Source organism: Parasteatoda tepidariorum, chromosome 8, assembly GCF_043381705.1.
Source record: "Parasteatoda tepidariorum isolate YZ-2023 chromosome 8, CAS_Ptep_4.0, whole genome shotgun sequence".
Taxonomy (NCBI): Eukaryota; Metazoa; Arthropoda; class Arachnida; order Araneae; family Theridiidae; genus Parasteatoda; species Parasteatoda tepidariorum.
Window position 1 is genome coordinate 81,472,813 of NC_092211.1, and position 17,923 is coordinate 81,490,735.

Genomic DNA, 17,923 nt, shown 5'->3' on the forward strand with positions numbered 1-17,923 from the left:
TAGCTGTTCTCTGCACGGGAATTGAACCCCGGTCGAAGCAGTTCTGTTTATGAAATGAATATTTCTCAGTTCAGTTATGGAAACATTCAACGAATTTATTTCGAACCATAACTAACCTAAACTTTTTTTCTAACCATTTACTCTGTACTATTCGACCGATCTATATTGGTTTATTTACAAACTTTGTACCAATTTTGAAAAAAAAATTGAAACACAACATACTTAAAATTTGATACAGATAATATTGAAGTGCTATTCTATTCTATGGTGTTACTCTTCAGATAACTTGGAAATTTTGATCTTGCAGAACCTTTCATGTTTTTCGACAATTTTTTTTCCTACTCCAGTTTTTATCTCGACCAAAATGTTCCTTTAACGGTTTTTTGCAACTAACGACGTGTTGTTGTTGTTTTCGTATGCCTGTCAGGTAAAAGGTTGCGATTGTTTTTGTTTTCCAGTGGCACAATCTATGACCAAGAATTCAACTTCCACCAATCCCATACGTCACACCCATTTATAGGGCTGACTCATTCTTACATTCATTCATTCATCCACAGATCGTAATTTTGACCTGAATCAGAGAGCAATCAATCTCCAATTCAATACCCCCAGAGGTATTGATTTATTATGGGAACATGGAGGACTTAGCAACTCGATAGATTTAACGTGAATCAGTCACCATTTTACTACACGGGAAGTCTTCGGCCGGAGGGGTTCGAACCCACGATCTCTCGGACATGGGCCCAGCGCCCTACCGACCAGGCTTTCCCTGCCCAATTAACTATAGTTTGATAAATATTGCGGTTGAAGTGTTACATCTCATTCGAGCTCTGAAAACTTCTATTGAGTTCTTTAAATTTTTTCTTTAATTAATTTATTTGGGAGCAATATTTTTTTTCGAATGCTGGCTTTCAAAACATATTATTTGTTTTCGATTATTTTGACATATTTAGAACTGGTCATACTCTATGTTCTATTCATATGCAACTTGAAAATTGTCTCGAACTTTCCGAATATCCCAATTAACTATTGAATGAAATCGTTTTTCATTGCTAATCATCAGATGGATCATTGTTTCCCTTCATCTTATTCATGAGTTTATGTTTTATCGCAGTCATTATTTTAGTTCAATATATATATATTTGAACTTAAAAAATATGTAATTTAAACAGTTTAGTTCAATATATATATATTTGAACAAGCTTATTTTGAACATATTTTTAAATACAATAGTTTTACTTTTCGGATCAAGTTGTTTTTTATAACTTACACAATACAACGTAAAAGCAAAGGAAATTAGGCATTTGAGATGGATGGGTACACCCACACAATTTCTACTTTACATATTTGGTGATGGAAACATCAACAAATATGTCGTTGAAAAAGTGAAGGTTCATAACTCGTGCGAATGCGAATACCAATGTACAAAAATCGTAAGTTAAAGCAACAATTAAAAAAAGAAAAAGAAGGAAAGAAATATTTGCTTTTAAAGTAAATCTATTGTAAACTAAATTTGCCTTATCAAATGTAAAGTCTATTTACATTATATAAATTATATAGCAAATTGAAATTAAATTACTGAAATGTTATATGCTGTATAAATAATATTTGGATCAAAGTGTCATTTCAATTGCTTGTCCACGTTCAAGTGTTATTAGATGGGCAGTATGATTTTATGATATATCATTTTAGTGGTATCGATTAAGGGAAGATAAGCTAGATGCAGTTGGAGTAAGATTAGTAGTGCTTGTCCTATACGCATTTAAGAATAATCGTATTTTGCTTACAATAATCATTAGTGATGTGGAAGATGATCTGAATTTGAAAAATATGTAAAAGGACTTTTTTGTTGTTGATTGAAATGAAAAACAATGAATTTGCGAACATGAAACTTCACAATTAGCTTTTAAGTTTGGCAAAATCAAAAATATCTTTCACAAGTTGAGAAAACATAAGAAGTGAAATTTTTGCATTGATCTCTATAACATGTCGTGGAAAAAGGAGAAGGTCTGGCAGGGAAAGATTTCCATTAGCAAACCTAGACAGTTTAAATATTTCAATCATCCAGACATTCTATCATTATACAATATGGACGTAAGTAAAGTGCTCTTCACTATTTGGCTAGATAAGAATATATGATGGGTCTGCTTCTATACATATAAAGACAGCCGGAAGAAAAATAGATTGAATGCCAGAACTGTATAATTTATAGGTGCCTTGAAAGGTTTGCTATGTTTCAAGGTCACAAGTGAATGAATATCCATCGGATGGCCCATTTAAATGATGAATAAAAAAAGGATGAGGGAGAAAATGATAAAAAAAATTAGTTTAAGAAGAATAAAAAAGATGAAGAATAAAATAGTTTTTTTTTTAAAAAAAGTGTTAAAAAATTATGAAATGTAAAATTAAAAAAAATTAACCACAAAAAGATATAAAATCTTTTCTAACACACACAGTTATATCCACCAAAATTGGCGTTTTCTAATATTACTCTGGTGTGCAAAAATTAACGATAGTGGTTTTTTTGAATATGAGTTTAAACAGCTGGTTGAAAATCAATTAAAATCATACCATGAAAGAATATGGGTGTGGGGGAGGTTTGGTCCTACATCCTTAGCCGCCAATATTCGTATAGTGGAATTCATGATTGTTCATTTAGACCATTAATAAAAGTAAATGGATGAAACAAAATGAAAGTCTCCAGGAAATTAATGTGAATCGTGAATATGAAAATCCAATTTATTAAGCAAAATTTCTTGAAGATTATAGAGAATGGCCATCAATACAAATCATCATGATAATTACCAATTATCAAATATAAATCCCTTGAATGGATCAAGGAAATATAACTTCCACATTAAGAAGCTTTTGTTAGCATTTTTTTTTACGATTGCATATCTTTTTAAACCGTTAGGATGACTGGGACAGGAGTGCCCCAATGGGGACTCCTAGTCACCACAAATTTCGAATTCCAAGTGAATATAATTATTCTTAACGGACGTAGAAAGTATGGGGAGGAGATCCAAAATTGGCGAATTATCAAAATATAGCATAACCAAAACAAAGCCAACCAGCATAATAATATTGGGTTCAAAAGAATACCTTGGCGATCACGAGTCGCCAACAAATTTATGAGAATTATTACAACCATGCAACTGAAACATATTTTCGGTTAGAAATTAGAATAAAAAGTTATAAATAGATTTTTGTTTTCGATTAGAGGCGACAGTGAATTAATAAGTCTGCCTAGTAATGAAATAAAAAAAGTATCCGTTACATTGATCTATAAGAAAAGAATAAATATTTTATGTTCGTTTTAAAAGATCAAGTCTTTGATTTATTTTAAATATAATTCTATTATTAAAAATAAGCTTAAGTAATAAAAAGATATTTAAAAGGATAGGAATAAAAGTAATGCCAATTGTGGCATCACAATGGGAAAGTAAACAACTTGTAAAAAAATATGTTATCCATAGGAGCAATAAAGAACTTTATTGAATTATAGGCTTAAAACACAATTGTACAATTGATCAAAACGTCAATATTACACGGGATTGATAAGGAAATTCCAGCCTTTAGTATGAGATGTGATCATCTCTGACTGCAAAGCAGGATCGATATCGTCTTCCCATGCAGAGGACCAGGTTTTAAAGAAGCTCTTGAGGACCCATTAAGGTTGCAGTACTAATCGCAGCTGTGGAATTGTTGCTGGTGGCTGAGGACATACTGTCAAGTGTTTTCTTAGAGTGTCTCACACATGTTTAATCGGATTAAAATCCGGAGACCTCTCCGGCCATTCCATGCGTGCAATATCTTCATTTTCCAGCAGTTCTGTGTCAGCTACTGTACGATGAAGTGTAACATTATCGTCCACGAAGATGAACACAGGACCTACAGCACCTCTAAAAAGACACACATGAGGAAAGAGAATCTCGGTACAATTGCCGGCACTAGTGACTGAATCACCTTGGAAGATGTGTAGATCAGTACAAGTACCAAGAAAGATATCACCCCATACAAGAACTCCGCCTCCTCCAAACGGTCTCTTTAGATGATGTAAGAGGGGTTATTGTAGGTTCAACGTTCTCTCCAGATGTGTATGCGTCCAGAATCACTGGTCAGACTAAATATGCTCTCATACTGAAAGAGTACTCCACCCCATTGATCATCAATCCAGCTGCTTTGTTCCCGGCACCAAATTAAACGGCATCTTCGGTGAACTGGCGTTAATGGAACACACCGTACTGGCCGTCGTGCAAATAGACCAACCTTGTCCAGTCTCCTGGCCACGATAAGACCTGATACCCGGGTGTCCAGTACTTCGCTGTGTTTGCCTAGCGATCTATCCTGCTCCCTGTCGCCTGTTCCTTCTAGCCTGTAGAACTATATACCTGTCGTTCGCTGCCGTGGTTGTGCGAGGACGACCTCTAGTAAACATCCAGACTGTTCTTTTCCTCAGAAACGTGTTCCAAGCTCGTGAAACGATACTGTGGTCTATCCCGAACTGGCTACCCCGAACTGCAAACACACTGGCCACACTTCGACCTTCTTCCAATTTCCAATTATTCGACTCGCATACATGCATGCATATATATATATTTCAAAAATATATCTATCTATCTATCTATCTATCTATCTATATATATATATTTGAAAAAACCAGCCCATTGAAATGCTAAGTATGAGAGTATGAGTTGATAATTAATATTTAACATCTCTTAGTTTTTCAAAGGGATTTTTTTAAAAAACTAATCTGGTCTCAATAAAATTCAGTAAAAGAACAACATGGTTTAATATCTTTTAAAGTGTTCTTTTTAACAATGCTCATTTCAATTACTTTACCATTCTGAAAAATAATTACTTTTTCTTCAAAACCAATTTCAAAAAGTTACTCAATAGCTATAGAGCACATTCCCTTTTTAAATTGTTTTCTAAAGTGATTCAGGTTTGCATTTTCATTACTTCTGCAGTCGTTAAAAATTGATTGTCTTCAGATAATCATCCTTTAATGAATATTTATGCACTTTTTTTCTAAAAGCTCTTTTAGAATCTTACTTTTTAATCCTTTTAGGTTAAATTAATTAAAAAAAAACTTGCGTCATATGAGTCTGTGCTTCAGTTGACATAGCGACACTTTAATTATAATCATACTCTGAAACATTTAGTGCTCTTTTTTTATGGAGATTACTAAATTTTAAAAATTTAAAAATGACGACTTTAAATTAGCTTTTTAACTACTTTGCTGTTTTATGTATACTAAAACCGAAAAATAAAGAATTTAATAAACACTGTTAAAATAAAACATGGTTTAGATTTTTTTCTGTTGATAAATTCTGAATTAAAGCTTAGTTAAATAAAAATAGAGTATTTTTTTTCACCAAAATGTAACTCTTTTAAAATAAATAAATGATCTTTACTCTTGAGTATTTAAACTTTATGTAGATGATATAATTTTTAGTTTTATTATTGAAATATTCAATTTATTCATTATTATTAGAGTAACGGCACTCAAGTTGCCGATATTTTTTCCAGTTTGTCGGAGCATGTTTTGGGACAAAAAATCTGATATATCGCAATTTTTACAGTAAGGATTACCGTAAAATCACCGAGTTAGTTTATATTTAATTAATTCATTATTTTTATCCAATTTAAAAAGTTACTCAAAGCCTATGCAGCATTCTTAAGTTTACTTCGATCGCTTTTTTTAATGACTGTTTAAATTTTATGTAGAAAGTAATAAAATTTTTAATTATGTTATTGAAATATTTAACGTATTTATTATTATTGGAGAGCAGTTTTGTCTAATTCAAAGAGTAACTCAAAGTCAATAGAGAATGTTTCTAGACTGCATTTCTTTTTCTTTCGTAGTCTTTAAAAATAGATTGACTTTTGATAATCATCTTTAATAAATATTTATGCATTTTTTTTAAATACTTCTTTTTGAAAAAAACTTTTTTTTTACGTAGAGTTAAATTGATTAAAAATTTCTTGCGTCAAGTTGAGCTTAATTTTAGTGGTCATAAAGATATTCTATAATCTTACTCTGAAAAGTATAGTTTATCGATTTTTAATCGAGAGAATTTAATTTTAGAACTTTGAGAATTAATAAATTTTAATAACGATATTTTTAATGTTTTATTTATTTAATGTGAAAAATGGAATATTTGGTACAAAATTGTTTTGACTTTATCCATATCAAAATTGAAATGTTTTTAAAAAAGAAATATCAAATATCAATTTTAATACAAATTGGGAATTCTTTGGTTTTTTTCTGCAACAATTCCAATTAAAATAGAAAATAAAGTATATTAAACCAAATTTTCAATTTTTGAAAAATAATAACCTTATCCTTGCAAAACGCAATTAAATATGTTACTGCAAAATAATAAATTTAATAAAATTTACGAAATCAATACTATAAATTTTAGCTTGATTATTATTAAAGTAATTCAGGTATATATTACAATTAAACTATGTTTTTATTATTATATTATTACGCAAATACCGTATTTATTATTATTTAGAATCTTTCCCTACAACGTCTACGGCCTGGGTTCAACCCCCTGCTCTTAAAACTGGGTTTTAGATGGGTTTGCACTTACTCCGATCTGTGTCATCCATTGTAAAAAATTCCGGTTCTTCGTAAAATCTTTCTCTACATTTTACGGTGATTCTCCGTGATTTTACGGTTTAAAGCTGTTTTGTTGACAAAACGGTTTTTTTCTGTATTTATCTTAAACACAAATTAATTAAACACAAATTAATAAGTTCAAATTCTAATTTTTGCCTTGCAGTTCTTCTTACCGTACGATAAATATTCCTTTTTTTAAAATTATTTTACAATGATTTTCTATACTTGTGCTCATTTTTCAACAAAATTTTATAGTTTTGAATTTCGCGTAAATAAAACTGTGATTCGATTTTATTGTCAAATTGATACTCTACCTGATTAATACATTTCTTTAGATATAATTGTTTGATAAGTCAAGTTGCTAGACATTTTTAATGTTATGAGTCACTATATTTTTAAACATTTTTACACACAATTGTTATTTGAATAAGTAAGACTTTTATGATGAAAACAGTTTAAGATTTTTCTTCATATTGAGACACTTGAGTTGCGGCAGCTCACAGGATAGAGCGATCGCCTTTAATTTAGGTGATCCAGGTTTGAATCCCAGCTGAGACTGGTCGTTCTCATCTCACACCGACCACAATGCTGTAATAGTTATTTTAGAGAACTTTCTTTTAAAATTACGGAGTGTGAAAATAACAGTTATTTGTTTAAAAAAAGTCGTAAATTTTGAAATAAGAATACTTTTTTGTGAAATAAGCTATTGCGAAAAATCTGGCGCACCAGCTGACAGTCTTCTCCGTAATTTCAGCAGATTTTTTTAACAGTGAAGCGTTTCGGTTTCCATACTAATAAATTGTCTGCGTTGCTTTCAGAGTAGGTAAAAGGCCTAGGGTTGTAATTTGCAGAGTTTTATTTACTTTCTTTTTGTAAAATTATTGAGTCATCTTTGAATATTTTCCTGTAATTTTACAAAGATTTTCCGTTTTTAACTTTCTGTAATTTTGCATGAGACTTGTTATGAATGATTTCCAGTGCAGATTCTCATGAGTTTTTACAGATTGCATCGAGCACTCAATATATTGTGTGTTTCTGATTCATTTTTGTTTCAGATTCACATGTTTTAAAAAATACAAAAAAATACAAAAAAGGTGGTATAAGTTTCTTAACAAAAAATACAGCGATGGTCAATAAGTTAAGCTTTCCATTAGGTTTGGAAAAAAAATTATAATTAATAATTTTTGCTAATTAACTTGATGCAATAACTATTTGTTACCCACCCAAAGGAGATGATTGAAGTCTTTTGAAATAAAATTTTCTTTTTTTGGAATCGCTTTTAATTGTTAGTCATGCTAAAAAGATATTAAAGAAAAATATAGTTTAAGGTCTGAATATAACAAATTAAAAGTTGTATATTGGGAAGAAATTTTATTACGAAATTTCTCTTTTGTCACAAATTCTCCACGTGACGAATCCTTATAATCTAGAATCTGACGTATTATACGCCGGCTAATACGCCGACAAAAGAATTAATTACGATTGACTTAAATTTAGAGTGTACAGTGAGTAAGAAGAAAAAAAAGAAGAAAGAAAACGGATATCACCTTGAACTACTTTCGTTCTAATAATCGGATTTTCAAGTGCTAAGTGTCACTCTTAATGGTTCCTGAGGGTGAAGTTAAATATGCTAATTATGCAGTGCTAACCATTAAATAAGTTACGAAATCAGACACAAAAACGTACTTCTTCTGAATAAACACATATAAATATATAAATATATTTTTACAAATTTGGATTCGTAACCTTCACAATGCAGGAGGTAGCCGCAATCAGGGAAATAAGGTCCCCATAGTTTGATCAGGAGAGCGATATTAAATTATTAAAACGTGTGATAAAAATAGATGAAAAATTTCTTATAGGAAAATGAATTTGAAATACTGTAAACAGTTAAACCAATTTGCATTATATATTTTTGTTATATCACAATATAGTAAACATATAAAGGACAAGTGTACAATATAAAGAAAATTATTGAAAATATGTTAAAGGCAAAAGACATCATTTCCTTTACTAGAAACATTTCAANGGTATTAAAATTGCATATGTAAATTGCAAATTAAGTTGTAAAGTTTGTTTTTCTAATTTAATTACCACTCATTATATTTTACTTGTTCTAATTACTAACTTCGTTTAGGCGCTGTTTTTTCATATCGATGTTATATTTTTCAAGCAAAAAAGTTTCTAAATTATTTAAATTAATTTTTCTTAAAAATTTGTAAATGAATGATTTTTGCATCTACTTACAAGGAATTTCAAAATTATGTTTTCTAAACTTTAAAACAGAAAATGGAATAATTGTCCAATTAAATTCTTTAAACATCCTTGATTGGAAAGTCCGTAAACACCTAAGAGGTAATTAAGGAACCTAGTAAAAAGAGCAAAAGAAAGCGAAGCGTATTTTTTCTTAAGAATATTTCGCTGTAAATTGGTTTAATTAAACTTTTATTCAAGGGAAAAAATTACAATTATTTAAAATAGCCTAAGTTAATTAAATTTTTGCACCTTGTGAATTTGATGCTTTCCGCAGAATATAGTATATTAATTTTTTTAGTGTTAAAGTTTATTAATTAGTGTTTATTAATTTTTAGTGTATTATTTAGTAGAACTTTTACTCACAAATGTACATTTATTTAAAGTAGCAATAGTTAATTGTATTTTTGCACTTTTTTACTTATGAACTTGAAATTTTCAGCAGAATACAGTTTTCAAATTTTTTAGTGTGAAACTGTTTCGCATATAGACTTTAATTGTTATGATAAACAAACTACTAAATCTCTTTTTTTAGTTACATCTACACTGTTCTGTTTGCTTGTATTTGGAGTTTTATGATATAAGGTTATCTGCACTGGGTCTAACTCAAATGAAAAAAAATTAAACATACTATAATATGCATTTATTGTAACAAATTAAAGAGTTACAAATTAAGAGTTAGAGAAATTTAGAATGGTACTTTTTTGTTATTAACTTAACGAGTCCAATTAAATGAAGTATTTGATGTCTCTTTATAAAAAATTCAAAAAGTTCCTAAGATACGAGGTAATTAAGTATAATTATAATTAATGAATTAATGAATAAATTATTCAGTGCCTTACATAATATATAACCAAGTTATTTTTCATTCTTTAATTCCAAAATGTACGTTAAAATTCTTTTTGTAAAAGGTTTTTTTATTTATAAATTTTATTTAACTATACAACCATGCAATTTACCATTTAACTTAAAAAAATTCTTTTAAGAAAATCCAATTGATTTGACAAATTTGCAAGATTTTATACCGCATTGTAAGCTAAAGAGTTACCATTAAGGGCATGAAAAGACATACTCTTGTATATTTCAAATAATTATTGATAAAATTTCGTTTATTTACTTGTTATCTTTGAAAGAACTGAACACTCCGTGGTTACTCACTACCTGCTGTGGTATTTGATGGTATGATATGGTATTTCAATAAAACTGGAGGACAAATTTTTGTTGCATTTATACAGCCGAATTATCTTGCCTAATTTGAGGTGAATATTTCAAATCTGAAGTTAGTTTCACTACTAAAGCTACAAATTGTTTTTAAAATGACTTTTTTAGTTTATATTTGTATAAACTAAATGTATAAGTTTAAAAACATTATATATATAACAGGGGGTCGAGTAAATGCTACCACAAACTTCTAGGGGAATTTAAAGCAGATTATCGGTATTAAAATTGCATATGTAAATGCCCCTGGTGGCGTATGACAACATTTCCATGTCCGGAAATGTTGTCATACACCGCCAGGGGCATTTCCCTATTCTGTACTGTTTTTTCGTGCACTTCTGAACAAGTCAAAATAGAGAAGCGCCCTTAGCCACGTACATCGACATTTCCAGGCATAGGTTCTTGTGCAAATTTAATTCTGATGCTGTGTAACTCCTCTAAAAATTTGTCGCAACATTTATGCGACCCCCTATTATATATAACGTTTTTAAACTTGTACCATACATTTCGACAAAAAGAAATAGACTAAAAATGTTATTTAATGAGAGCTGTAGCTTGGTGAATTTTAATAATTAATTAAAATAATTAATTTAAAATTTTTCACAGTTTTTACTAAATTTAAAAAGTGAAGACTTTGGATTTCTCAATAGAAAAATATGTTTATCAATATTGTATAAAAAAATTTGTTCTTCATAATTCAAAATTATTTCATCCACAATTTAAGTAAATAATAAAAATTATAAATAATGATTGAAAATTGTTGCTCACAGGGAATTATCTTTAGGTAAAATGCAAAAATTGAAACTTTCATTAAGAGGACTAGACTATTCGAGCGACAATTTCCCGATTTCTGAATTTGTGGGCCTAGTAGCATAGACACCTTCGATATTTTGAAAGTTAAGAAACTAAATATGTTAAAAAAAGCATATCTTTAGTCAGAGAAAATGCGTTTTNATTTGCTTAGCTTATTAATTAGAAACCACTAATTAATAAAATACAAAATTATTGCTTTTGCAAATTAAGTTGTAAAGTTTGTTTTTCTAATTTAATTACCACTCATTATATTTTACTTGTTCTAATTACTAACTTCGTTTAGGAGCTGTTTTTTCATATCGATGTTATATTTTTCAAGCAAAAAAGTTTCTAAATTACTTAAATAATTTTTTCTTAAAAATTTGTAAATGAATGATTTTTGCATCTACTTACAAGGAATATATATATATATATTTGATTTTTGTTTTGCTTACTCTACATGCATCATTTCTCACTTGTTTTGTTTTCAGCCACAATAAAAAAAGATTATTTACTTCAATTAGTCAAACATACCAACCTGAAAAATCTTCCTTCTTTACAAATATCGTAAAATCGCGAATTAGTCGTGAAGATAGTAAATAGCTTTTCAGAAATTAGTAAATGTGAAGTAGTAAGTTAAATGTACCTTTCTTTGAATTGATCAAATAACCGATCGCGAAGTATAAATAGTAAAAATCACATTCAGTCATTTTGTTCTCAAATAATTTCATTCCCATCCTTAAAAGTGAAACATTTTTATCATCTGTTAGGGAAACATTTTAAAATCTTTTCTCCCCAGAAATCGTTTGTTTCCGTTTATTTTATTCCAAGATTTCTATGAATTCAAACACCAATAAGAATGAAAACGAATGATCTGAAATAAATAACGAATTGAACTTTCAAACTAGTATATATTTTTGAAATTGTTTTTACAATTCAAAGTAGCATGGGAAAAAAAGATTATAAATCTTTGGGAACATCGATATGCTTTCAACTCCAAGTCACGCTTTATGTTTTTTTCTAAAAAAGTCAACGTTTTGAATATGATTAAGATTGATGATATTCACTTAAGATGGTAATAAAGAGATAAAACAGTTTAAACACGTTATAAATTTTGATAGGATTATAAATATTTTCTTTGAGTTTAAAATATTTTGTGCGTAAAACAAATTTAAGAGCTTTAAATTTGGTTAAGAAACTAGAAAAATTTAAAAGAATTATTAGTTGATTATATTTAAGAATAAGGTAATCGTAGTGAAATTTTGATTTTGATGGTAAACAGATGTGTTTCATGTTAAAAACTTATTTTACTTAAGTTTATTTCTTGTTTTTATCTTCAGTACTTATATTTATGTAATAAATAATAAAGGCGAATATTTTCACTTCTATTTCGTTAGTTTTGAAATTTAGTTCTTTTACGTGCATAAATTCATGGAAAAAGTACCGTTACTTGTAAAAATGCGGAAAAAAATTTCGTTGCTGTCGTATTTTGACATGTACTACTTTCTAGAAAATATTCCGTTAGGTGAAATGAAAGAGTAAAAATCACTACTTTTTCGTTTTTAAATACTTCAATGAATACAAATTTATGAAGAATTTACCTTTTTCGTACACTGAGAATCAAAATTGTATATGTATATATGTATATGGGGTAAAATTTACCGTGTTATTGCTCTATGGTAGCACCAAAAAGATTTGTGTTTTCTACCGAAGTGTTCTTATGATGATTTTGGTAAAATTAACAAAAAATGTGGTTGCATAATATGTGAAAAAATTTGGTAAATTTAGCACGTCACCTCTGAGCATGGCATAAGACCAATAGTCTCCGATCTACCCCCTAAGGAGTTTGCGGATAAGGGTTTCACCCGTTGTCACGTGAACTGAACACTACAAAACTACAGAAAAGTAAAATCAAAAACTAAACAGATTGATACACATAGGAAAAATCCCAAAATCGAAAAAAAAGAAGAAAAAAAAAACAGAATGAAAATTAAAAGTGCTTAAAACATCAAAGTGAATAAAATCAACCAACTATAAAAGTGTTGAAAATACAGGTAAAAACATATAAAAGTAAGATCGGGAAAAACATCAAATGGTAAAAATATGAAAAACCACATTAAATACAAATAAGACTAAAATAAGATTAATAGAATAATCAAAATAGTCGACTAAAAGTTCACGTGTCCCCTTTTCAAGTCTAAGTGCCTCTAATATTAAAAATGTTCTAAGGTAAACCGAAGTTTCTCTAGTAAGGATAAACACTCAAAGATGACACCAGGTAAGGCAGAGAGTGCTGAAGTTGGCCAAGATCAAGATTTCATTTCGAATGTCCTATGTATAATGAAGATGCCAGTTCAAGGGGAGAACAAAGTCAAGGAAACGGTATGTGCCGAAGTAAAATACTGGAAGCAAACATTAAAACCAGAAAACCTAAAAGCTAAAATTCTAAAAAATTAAACCAGATAAAATTAGACAGGTGTACTCTCAGGGGCAAGAAGATCATCCAGGGTATATTTAAGAATTTCAATGATTTTCGCCCTGCAGTCAATATCAGCATAAAGTTGATGTTAAGTATATTGGTCCAATTTTCGGCCACGGATCGTTCGGAATTTGGGACAAAATTTTATGAGATGGTCAACGTCCTGTACTCTTCCACAAAATTTACAAGTTGCTCGTTTATTGAAGAATTTCTGTTGATATATTCCGAAAACTCCGTGGCCCGTTAGGAATTGATTTAAATAAAAGTTTGACTGCAGGCGAGTTAGTGTGGAATCTTTAAAGAAATTATATGCTTGCCTGGCCTTTGCTGATTCACTCCAATATATTTTCCATTTATTCATTGTGACTTGTTTTATGTATCTAATAATCAAAGGTTTTTCCATTGGGAGCAGGCATAAAAATCATTTATTCCGTAAAATAAACTTTTCAGTTTTGTATGTTTTACTGAATGTGAAGTAATAAGAAATAAAGTTTTGAAAACCAGAATTTCCAGAAAACTGTTGTCATTACGAAAGGAAAAATGTCCAAATGAACCATTTTTATAAGGTATGTCTTTTTTTAACCAATATTATGTCTTTTTTACCAGAAATGTCATTTCCATGCAGTACGGTAAATGTTCCAGAATTTTTTTCACCGAGTGTAGTGTAATTTTAAAAAATATAAATATGAATATAAATATTTTTTTTTATTTTAACATACGAAAATATACCGTTGCTTGGGGTAAAAATGTGAAGGAAATTTTTTCTTTCAAAATTGTCATTAGTTATTTTTTTCCTTCTTTCCTTCTTTTTTTGTCAGTCTTTTCTTTTTAACTTTCCAAACCAACATTATTTATAACATGTCGAAACATTTTATGCTAACATTAACTTCGATCGCATTTCATTATTGCAATAATGTAATACTTAATTCAATACTTACAAAATGAATCTCATATATTCTTCTTATCAAAACTTATTTTACATACGCTCATACTTTTCGTGAACCATGCTGTGCACTGTAAACAGTTTTCGTGCATATGTAAACTAAAAATGCTTGCAACTACTTAACACCGAAAAAAGTGCTCTACGACGCCAAAACTCAAGGATAGTTTCACGTGCTGATAGTTCCACCTAAAATGTTCACTTTACTATTATACTATAATACTATTTGATGCAGAGCCACCAATCACCATGTTTGTTATTTAGTAGCAATAAAATTTATAATTACAGTAAGATATGATACACATAAGAGCCAGTGAGGTTATTTTTACAAGACAATGTAAGAAAGACTCAGTAATTTAGGTTGCATTACATACACCAATTCTTAAAATAAAATGAGTTTATAAATCAAACATACGTGTGGCTAAGAGAATAATGAGATTAATTCGAAATAGCTTAACAGAGCAAGATTGGAAAGAAATTAAACATCATGAAATTATTCAATGCAGTTTGCAGGGATTGAAATGCAAATATCCTAATTACACAACGAAAAACATACGTTTTTTTAACGGCGAACTTTAATTTCTGCAGATGAAAAGCAACATTGAAGACAACCGCACACATTCGCTAACACGGTATCAATTATAAGCAATAGGTTACTTGCACTTACTGTTGTTGTAGTTCATTTACGTAGCACTAGAGCAGGACAATGGGCTATTGGCGACGGTCTGGGAAACATCAGTGAGACTGATCCGAAGACATGCCATCGCAATTTTGATCCTCTGCAGAGAAGATGGCACTCCCGCTTCGGTAGCCAGACGACCTGCACGTGAAGTCGAGTACTTTACGAGGAGCAATAACGCACATTCTCGGTCCCTACTCAGACTAATCCTAGTGGTCACCCACCCGCACATTAAACGCAGTTAGTGATGCTTGACTTCCGTGATCTCTTGGGAACCGTGTCTTAACGATCAGTCCACTGCGGGACAACTTGTACTTCAAGAAGATCACGGAAGCCAGCATGTGTTTTCTATGACGTCAGCGGCAGCTGATCGCTTATAAGCAAAATGGCGTGTTAAAACTGACCTAAGTTTCTTCACATAAGTTAATTAACGTGAAGTTAATTAAATACAGTTCCGTATTACACTTCGAATTTGTTGAAATATAATTCCTTCTCGTCTAAGTCTTTTATTTAACTTAGATTTATTATTTGTTTCTGTATTTTATTGCAACCACGATAAAGTTTTTGTTTTGTGTACCGTGCAACTTCGATGTATGATTAGTTTGTTTATGTTCTACATGGCTTCTTGTCTGTTTTTGTGTTAAGTAAGAAATATATATAGTGAGAGAATTGAAATCTTTCCGAAGGAATCTTTGGGAAAGAATATAGAATGTGTCACTTACGATAAATGATGCTTGGAAGTCTTAGCTTACTCGAAATTGAATGAAAAGAATAGTTGATAATGTAAGCAAATGCCGCGTTTCAACAACCAATCAGGATCAAGATACCTACACTACGTCACTTGCAGTTATTCCATTGCAGATGAAAACGAAATGGCGCCAACTTTGGAGTTTTCGGTAGCAACAAAATTTGGCTTATGGTGTTGAGGTGAATAATATTGGAGCAAACGTTTCGAATTTTGGGTGCTTAGAGGTTTTATACAACTTTTAAATTGTAAATGAAAACTTGATTAAGTGTTAACTGGAAAATATTGTTCTCGCAACTTTTAGGGTTGTCAAAGATATCGCACCACAGTTTTTACAGTGTATAAAATGCACCACAAATCATACGATGTCTTCAAAAGTTTCAGTTAAGTTATTCTATAAAGTAATTCGGATTGTTGTTAAATGGGGTTTTTCATTAGGCACAAAATGATAGCAAGATAAAACTAATTTTCTGAACTAATAACGAAGCAAAAATGTAAAATATTCTGCAAAAGCATTATGCGTTTTAAAAATATTTCTTTAAATTGACCGGGAATAAAAGTAAAATAAATGCACTTTGCTTTTTCAAAACAAACATTTTTAAAATTATTCCTTATTGAAAATCATTATGGTCAATTCAGAATTCATTAAATCTCTTTATCATTATCCTCTCAAATTGCGTTTTCATTCAGAAAATTTGAGTTTTTTTTCTCCTTAAGTAAACAATTTTGAACTAGTTACAACTTGGTGCATGATTGTTTCTCCAATACTTTCTAAATGAATAATTTTGTGCTTCAAAAGTTTCAAGTATTCACGATTCAGACAAGAAAGAAAATAAATTGGTTCGTGAAAAGTTTTAATTAACTTAAACACCCGAAAGGATTATAATATTTCACAAAATAAATCGTCTGAACACGAGTTTTGATTTTCCTCTTTCTATAAATTTATAATCTAGTGTTCTGTTTGAAAAGTTCTATTAAAGTAATCACTTATGCAATTATTTTAGTAGTTTCGTCATTATTTGATAGGTTCTGGTAGTTTTTTTTTATCTTATTAATGTAATTAAATTTTATTGAAATTATTGAAAGAGAAGCGGAATAGAAAAATACATAATTTTAATGAATTTTAATTAAGCTTTCCTAACTTTTTTCATAGTTTTTTGGACAAGATCTTTTGAACAAGATTTTTTCTTAAAAGTCTTATTAATAATATTCAGTATTTTTTAAGATTTAAGTTTCGATGATACTTTGGGTTAAAGTCCTTTAATAGTGTTTTTTTTCTTCAGACATATAATTAAACTCAGTGTTAAAACTTTTCTGAAAAATTTCGATTTATTTTACACTTAACAGTTTTATTTTATTCTATTAGATTTTATTGTGGTTCCTATATTCGATTATTCAATTAAAACCTGTTCCCAGTATAAAGTATTGGTTAAAAAAAAATACCTTAAAAGCAGAGGTACTTCAGTTTTTGTAGGTAGATGAATTATTGAAAGTTAACTAAATTATCCTGAGAAATAGAAGCGGTAATATATTATTTGATTTAAAACTTCATTCACTTAAAAAATAATATTTTGAGTGGAAGTTGACAATTTGATATAACAGTCGACATGTTACAAGTTCTTAAAAAAGTGCTCCCATTTTTAAGAAGTTGGGGAGAGTGGGATCCATTGTAACAGGGTACGATTGTAACAGAGCAAAAATTTCGAGTGTCGGGTTCTAGATTTGGTTCCTAGGTGGCGTACAAGGTGTATTTAATAAATCTACATGTACACCCCTGCTGGCAACCATTTTTATGTACTTTTCAAAGAGTTACATCACAAAAGATATTTTCACCGCTAGGTAAGTACTTTTTTTTGTATTAGAATATTATATTGTAACAAAGTAATTTTGTTTAAACAAATAAAAATTATTAACCGAATATGTAAGTGGACGCCTTAAATAACCTCTCAAAAAAAAGATATTAGTTTCGTTATTTAACTAGCATTGTTTTTACAAAATGAAGCTGAAATGGCGTCTTGGGGACGATTGTAACAATAAGTAAAGGGACAATTGGAATAGCTGAAAATAAATAATCTTATGTTTACAAACCATTACTTAACTCTTTAAGAACCACCAATAGTTTCCTATATCATTTATATTATGTTGCATGTGCATTATTTTATTTGTCACCTTTCACAGCATAAATT